Source organism: Malus domestica, chromosome 05 (assembly GCF_042453785.1).
Source record: "Malus domestica chromosome 05, GDT2T_hap1".
Lineage (NCBI taxonomy): Eukaryota > Viridiplantae > Streptophyta > Magnoliopsida > Rosales > Rosaceae > Malus > Malus domestica.
In genome coordinates this window covers 22,443,623-22,451,941 of record NC_091665.1, presented here as the reverse complement: position 1 = coordinate 22,451,941, position 8,319 = coordinate 22,443,623, and the positions used below count along the sequence as shown (strand labels likewise).

Below are 8,319 nucleotides of genomic sequence, written 5' to 3'. Positions count from 1 at the left end.
TATGTCCTCATTGCAATGGTTATGTTAAAGAGTTAGTTTTGTATTTATTGTGTATTGGGTAATTAATGCTAGTAAGGCCATTAATACCATATTTAAAGCTTGTGGGTGCATATTAATTTGTTCAATGTGTACATGAGTGATGGACATATGTCCTCATCGCAATGGTTGTTAAAAAGTTAGTTTTATATTCATTTTGTATTGGGTAATTAATGCTAGTAAGACCATGCTTATTTCCTATTACCCTATTGTGAGGATTAGTCAACCTCATTCCCCTTAATGTCCATAATATCGTTTGTTAAAAAAAAACATGTTTATTTTCTATTAGTAACATATCACATTATTTGTAAATATTGTCTACACTGAAAGATAAAATAAAAATGAATATAACGTTTAAAAACAACACGCTGTCGAAACTTAAAGATAAAAATGAAAATGCACATTAATTAATAACCAAGATGGCATATGAAAAAAAAAAGGATTTTAAATAAAAAATCTTCGCTTGCCGAAAGCTATTTCACACACATCAGTATCTCGCTCTCACTTCATAATTGTCGCCATCATCTCTCTCTCTCTCTCTCTCTCTCTCTCTCTCTCTCTCGTTGTTGCCACCATCATTTTCACCTTCATCGCCACTGCAAATCTATCAATATCCTTTTCACTCCCTCCCTCTCTCTCTCTCTCTCTCTCTCTCTCTCATTGTTGCCACCATCATTTTCACCTTCTTCGCCATCGCAAATCTATCAATATCCTCTTCCCTCTCTCTCTCTCTCTCTCTCTCTCTCTCTCTCTCTCTCTCTCTCTCTCTCTCTCTCTGTTGCCACCATCATTTTCTCCTTCATCGTCATCGCAAATCTATCAATATCCTCTTCCCTCAGACTCGAATATCACCACTACAATCTTGTCTCTTTCTCCCTCGTCTCTCACACATCAGTTCTTACTTGAAATTGTCAAAGGTCAGATTGCTCATTTCGGTCTTCTCTGTGTAATTTCCATTTTTCGCATTGGTTGTTGTGATTTGAATTGAAATTAGGGATTATGGCTTTGTAAATGGGTTTGGATTTGATAATTGAATCACTTTTACAATTGGCTAAGTTTGTTTAATCTTATTATATCAGTGTTTTTGCGGCTATAGGATTTTATTTTGTAAATTTGGTTGATGAATTGAAAAGTACTCATTCTTAGTTGGCAATTACAATTGTAATCAAATAGTCGAGTTTGCAATTATAATCGTGAATTGCATGCAAGGTGAGATCACAATCCTTGAATTGCATGCTCCTCCATTACAATTCTATAATTTCTAAAGCTCAATCTAGTATCTTTAGTTATATTGTAATTCTATAATTTCTTGTAAATATAACCCAGGATTGAAACTTTTGTCAGATTATCAAAAAGTTGAAGCTAAATAGCAATCTCGTTGTCGTTCAATGAGCTCGATCAATATTGATAAGCTAGAAAACTCCCTCTGTTTGGTAAGATTTGTAATTATGTAATTTCTTGTTGTCTAGCTCAAAGCTTGATCGATTATCGCTAGTTTTATTATGATGTGTCTTTGTTTTTCCTTCAATTTCCATTTCATTAAGAAATTTCATCAGATAAATTTATAAAAACTATAAAAATTGAAGGTATAATTTCTGGCTGTTCAGATATGATTTGCAATACAAATTTCATGATTTTCTTTTCCATTAATGTTTCTAGCTTATCAATGTTGATCGAGCTCATTGTATGACAACGAGATTGTTATTTAGCTTCAACTTTTTGATAATCTGACTAAAGTTTCATGGTTAGAATATCCACTCGAAATTATAGAATTACAATAAAACTAACGATAATGGATCGAGCCTCATGCTCGATAACAAGAAATTATAGAATTACAATAAGGGAGCATGCAATTCGAGATTTGTGATCTCACCTTGCATGCAATGGCGACTATAATTATAAACTTGATTATCTGATTACGATTGTAATCACCAACTAAGAATTGAATGAGTACCTTTTATTTGGTAATGTTGGGCACTTTTAGGCCCATCTATTGGCACATGCTAGGAGTGGGATCAAGAAAAGCCCAAGAGAGACCAAAGAGCCCAGGGACCAAAGGAGCTGAAAACGAGGCAATGTCGATCGCTAAGATTGAGCGACTCAAAGCTCTACCTGACCAAAGTAAGTGAAGCTCTTGCTAAGTGCCAAATGGCACATAGGTAGGCTGGCAAATTTATGGTGTAAGTCTCTGAATATTGGTCTAGTTAGGTGTCAATCAGACCACACAGCCACTTACAATTAGTGACAGAAGCTTGGATGTGGCATAAAAGTAGTCAAAAGAATGCTCGGAGAGACAGAGTTAAGTAACCAAGGCTAAGGTCCTGCTCGGCTCTCGCTATTTTGTAAAGGCGTGCCATCTTAGCTGGGCACATATCACGTCACTGTCGAATGTTGGAAGAATAAGCAAAAAGGTGTCAAAACTTTTGTTTATATAGGTGGCTCATTAAATACCAAGTGGGAAGAACCCAAGGTTGGGGGTTCATTGAAGGCCTATATAAATCGATGACGGCCTCATGTTTTGGGGTTAGACAACCAAAGGGAGAGAGTATTCATGTATTAGTCGAGCATTATTTATTTAGTCTTGCAATGAATATAATCTTAAGAAACAGTGGATGTAGCCCAATTATTGGGAACTTTGCATGATCGTGCTCAACTGAGCAGGATGCCCGCAGAAGAATGAGGGACAAGGTCTTTCTGGACAGACTTGACCTAATCTCTGAAGAAGAAGATGAGAAAATAAAGTCAACCTTGCTAGCCTAGAGGAAAAGATAAATGACATACTTGTCGATGTTGGACAGACGAATAAGGTAGGAAACCTTATCCATGCTGAAAATACCCTACTCCAAAAGAAGTACGACGACCTTCTGGAACAAATCATCCAGACCAATGAGAAGATCGAGCGCAAATTTTGAGTGTCAGCTAATCCTTCCCCTCTTATTCCTCATCTTCCCCTGGTTGATGTCGGGAGTGTGGATGACGACGTCTATGAAATCATCAACAAATGGCTTTGAGCATACAAGAAAACTCGGGAACCAACAAACAAGCCTCTGAGTAGACAACAAAAGGGTTGACATACACCTCATTTAACCGTCTAACTGGAGGAACATGCTGAGGAAGGTCATGGGCAAAGAAATAAACAGTGTGTAGGATCGATTGAGAGACATAGAGCAAGTGTTTAAGCCCAAAAACCTCGATTACTCTGAGGAAAAAGTCTTAACCCTTGCCATTTTCCAAAGAATTTCTAGATAAGCCGACGAGTGGAGACACCCGAGCACTAAGAATGCAAAGCTACGAGGATCTCACTGACTCATACAACCACCTGAATGGTTTGATTCACATAGTTAAGGGTCAGGGAAATAACAATGCTATTTCTGACCATCCTTAGATGAGCAGCTTGGGATTGGTTTAAGAAAATTACTTCATGACCCCTCACGGCCATCTCGAAGGCTGAGGCAAGTTTTTCTTTAACACCTATAAAATTATCTCCAATAGTCAATATACTCAGACCGACCTCGCCTAAGTGAAGAATGCCCAGACGTCATTGAGGAATTACATATCAAATTCAACAATGAGTACGCAAGGTGCAAGGGATGCAACGAGGTGACAGCCGATTCTACTTCCACTTAACTCGGAATCCCTCTAGATATTCAAGGACTTTTTATGTGAGGCTATTAACTACTCTCGCGTTAAGCAGCTAAACAAGACCAAGTTGTAGATTGTCGCCATAACCTCAAAGGGGATTGGCTTGGGTGCACCAACTAAAGCAAATAAGGAAGTCATGTATGACCGCCCACCCAAGAAAAAAAAAGTATAAGAGCCACTAGTTCGATGGTGAAAGCCTCCCCAAACGATATGACAAGTAGGAAACCTACACCCTAGGGTATTTCTCAGGGTGAGATCTGGTTGAACGTTAGCTCCCCAGGGTATTTCGTAGGCCAATTGATTATATTAAGTATTGACAATGCTACCACGACCACAACTATCTCATTGACTACTGTATATACCTTAAAGATGACATAAAGGCCCTCGTTTGGTAGGTGTGGCTCACAGAGTATGCAGCCGACAGGTCCACGACCTAGCTAAGCTCTTTTTAGGTGCTTGGCACCCTTACAAATTGTGATCTAACTAGCATGAAGGTGGTTTACACTTTGTTTGGCGATCCACTTTGTCTGGAGACTCCAACCAACAGGGTAATGAAGGCATATTCTTGAGTGTCGAGTGGAGTGTCGAGTCAGGTAGTATCGCATTCTTCCTCAGCTGGAATAGTCGCCTGACTTGCAAAAATGGGAAAACAATCAGCTGAGCTTACAGTGTGCAAAGAAAAGGATTGCATTGGAATTCTACAACCTCAAGACGATCCATTCATCATCTCAGTTGAGATAGTTAACTACGAGGTCACCCTGGTTTTCATCAACAATGGCAGCTCGTTAAATGTGATTTTCCTTTTAGATTTTGACCAACTAGGTGTCAACAAAGATCTGCTAAATAGGAACTTGGAGCCCCTTATACCGTTCTGGGACAATATCATACACCCAATTGAGGAAATGAATCTCACATTGTCAATTGGGTTACATCTTAGGAGGACAAGCTTGACGACCGATTTACGATCATAGATTGCTTTTCCTATAATAATGTGATATTGGGATAACCGTTTTTAACAGAGATGGACATGAACATTAACCAGAAGATTCTGGTGATGAAATTTCTTACCTCTGTGGGGATAAGAATGGTTAGAATAGATCAATGTCGGCAATGGTATGTTATGCTTCGGCAATAAAGTTGAATACCAAAGTGACCACCGATTGGTTTGTGCAGACGCCCGGAGGGTCACTTACGCTAAACCCCAGTAGTTGTTGAACGACCTAACCACTTATCTGAGGGGGAAGCTCACCCTTTAAGTATTATTCGGGAAGGGGGCACATTGGTACAAAACGAAGAACTTCGTCCAAAAGAACTTGCTGCAAACATCATGCAACACTTGTCCACTAAACTCTGCAAGATTTCTCCCCAGCCTATCTGCTGACGATAACACCTGAGCAGGAGGGCGAGTTTCTATTAGAAAATATCAAAAGAAAAGTTTATATTGACCTAAGATGGATTCTAACACACTAAGAAAAGTCTTTTATACTGCAAAAAAGAGGAAGAAAATGTGAAAATATATGAAAGCGAGATATGTGATATGTCGAGTGTTGGTGATGAATCCCATGGCGAAAATTAACTAGGGGTATCGAGTGTTGGTGATGAATCCTATGGAGAAAATTAGCCAAATACATCAAAATCAAGTAGTTCACGAAACGTAAAGAGTGTAAAACCTGAAGAGACGATAGCGAGCGGAAAGAGCTTTTGAGGAACGGTTATGCAAGAAAAATGAGAGAGAGAATTGGAAGAATGATGATTTAATCACACCTGAAATGATCGCCCAACCAAGCACCATTTACAATACTGACCGACCTAAAAAAACTTGACACCTAAGGTGGAACCCTTGACCAAAGAATTGGGGACTTGTTAATGCTAGGCACTTTTAGGCTATATAGTGGCACAAACTAGAAGTGGGATCACAAAAAGCCCAAGAGAGACCAAAGAGCCCAGGGACAAATGAGGCTTAGAACAAGGAAATGATGAGCGCCACAGAGCTCTACCTGACCAGAGTAAGTGAAGATATTGTCGAACGTCGATGGCACATGGGCAGGTTGACAACTTAAATCTTTGAGGACTAGTCTAGTCAGGTGTCAATTAGACCACGTGGTGATTTACAGACAGTGACAAGAGCTTGGATGTGACATAAAGGTGGTCGAAAGATCGCTCGAAAAGAAAGAGTTGAGTAACCAAGGCCGAGTATCCCATTCGGCTCTCGCTACTTTAAAAAAGGCCTGCCATATTAGTTGAACACCTATCACTTCACTAGTGAATGTAGGAATCAAAAGAAAAAATGTGTCAGAACTTTTGTCTACATAGGTGGCTCATTAAAGGCAAAGTGGGAAGAACCCAAGGTTGGGGGGGAGGGGGGAAGGGTTCATTGAGGGCCTATATAAAGGTATGAGGGTATCATGTTTGGGGGTCGAAAACTAAAGGGAGAGAGAATTCATGTATTAGTCGATTGCTATTTATTCAATCTTGCATTCAATATAATCTAAGAAACAGTGGATGTAGCCTAGTTTTGAGGGGTGAACCACTTAAATCTTTACGATGACAAACCAGTGCACGAGATGAAAAATGATTCACTATTCTTATTATTCTTATTATGTGTTGGACATGAATCAACATAGATAGTTAAGTTGCAACTTTTACTTATATTTTTATTTTCTTCTGCTTCTCATCTACCCAAATCTACAATGTACATACAGCTATGGAAAAGACCGAGACATCAACCAGTGCAGAAGCTCATGATAAGACTAATTGCAGATAGCACTACAATTGGGCACTACAATTTTAAGCTTGATGTTGGTATGTGATTTCCACTCCATCTCATCTTTTTTTTTTAATGTTAGTTTAATTTTCAAACCTTTTGTACGTATCAAGTAATTCTCCATATAATTAAATTTAGTTTTTTATATTGAATTCTTATTGATTCCAATTCTTAATATATAGCAAGAGAAAAATTCTGGACAAAGCAAAAAATAACATGATGACCAAGAAAAAGATGGTCATTCCCTAACAAGCAAGACCAAAAGATTGACCAGGAAAAATCATAAACACTGAGTAGATGTGCGGTGCCAAGCTTCTGATATGGACATGTTTATTTTTTGTATTTGAACAATTTTGATACTATGAACTTCTGTACATGAATATAGCTTTCATAGCATCTCTATCTTTATAGCAGTGAGGAATTGCACACTGCCAATCTCTATCTTAGGTATATAAATCTAACTTCAATCAATATTTTAAACACCCACAGCTACGCGTGGGCACTTTTGCTAGTAGTATTCTAATATTAGGAATTAACACTTCTATATTAATATTAATACACATGCTATAGAGGCCATAGGTTCATAGTCGAGAAATATATAATTAATATACACAATACTATATTATTTACTAGTATTTAGAAAGTAGTTAAAACGCCCCAACCTTTTAGTGTCATTTTAAATTGATCTCAACATTTTTAAACATTCCAAAGAAGTATTTAATTTATTGAAAATATCACATCCGTTAAGTCCCAATTAAATTTATATTAAATTAACTAGGGTCTCAACGACTTTGGCTACAAGTGTGGTCGGCTTGGGCATTCTAAAGGATGTATCTAGAAGTTTCAACTCATTGAATATGGTGAGGGAATAAGAGCGTCTCCTATTGGCTCCATCTCTACGCTGCAGTCCCCCCCACACTAGACCTAAGCCAAGTAGCGGTGCTAATGAGCAGCATTAGTGCAGAAAGTGGCATGTGGATGGTCGTTTTTATGGTATCCCAGATGAAGAATGGGGGGCGTCGGCTTGGCAGTTTCAAGTGAACGTTGTGGCCACACAAAGGGACATTGAGGTCTCCATGCGGTCAACCAGTAATGACAATCCAGCTCATGGCGACAGGGATATGTTGTAGCTGACAATCCAGCTCATGGTAATAGTCAATCTAAGGATGTTAGAAGGAGATCATCTCTAGAGGATCTTGATCATATGTGGCACCTTGATAGTTTTAGGACCCATTTACAAATGGCTTATTAACGTTGGCTATCAATTATTTATCCCTCGATAAAGTTTGGTGTGACCCAAAGCGGATCCCACCATGGGTTTTCCTCAATGCCAATGGGCTTACCCATACTCAGCAATTCTTTAAGCCTGAGCCCGGCTATGAGTTGGTTGGCCCACCCTGTGATTAGCTGTTGGATCCGAGCAACTCACTACTAGTAGGGGACCCACCTACCGATCTATTACGTGAAAAAGCCAAGAAAAAGCACATGGATGAGTGCTACACTTAACCCCCTCCTAAACTTCCAAGAACCAAGGCACCTATTGGCCCATGGAAACTTCCCCATTTTGCTTAGGGCGGTGGCCTTAAAAGAAAATGAAAAAGGAATGGTGAGGGACGTGGTCGACATGCAACTGGAGATATTAACTTTACTAGGAGAAGTTCGTTTTGCATGGGGGAAGACCAGGGGTTATGTGAAGTCTTTATTTCTGCGTCCAAAGAGTTGGAAGAGGCTGAATCCAATGGCCTGCTGGGAAGGAATAAGCACCAAAAGAATCTGGAATCGACAGCGGTTGAGGAGACTTCATCTTGTCGTCAATCATGAGTATTCTATTCTAGAACTGCCTGGGCCTTGGGAACCGCTGGATAGTTCAAGCGTTG

At 39.2% G+C, this 8,319-nt stretch overlaps 1 long non-coding RNA gene across 1 annotated transcript; it reads left to right on the top strand.

Annotated features, from left to right (window-relative positions):
- Positions 1–825: 825 nt before the first annotated feature.
- LOC114824834 (uncharacterized) lies at positions 826–6,759 on the top strand. Its single transcript, XR_011581362.1, has 4 exons — positions 826–953; positions 1,381–1,469; positions 6,381–6,480; positions 6,625–6,759. It is a non-coding gene; the product is annotated as an uncharacterized lncRNA (long non-coding RNA).
- Positions 6,760–8,319: the final 1,560 nt, after the last annotated feature.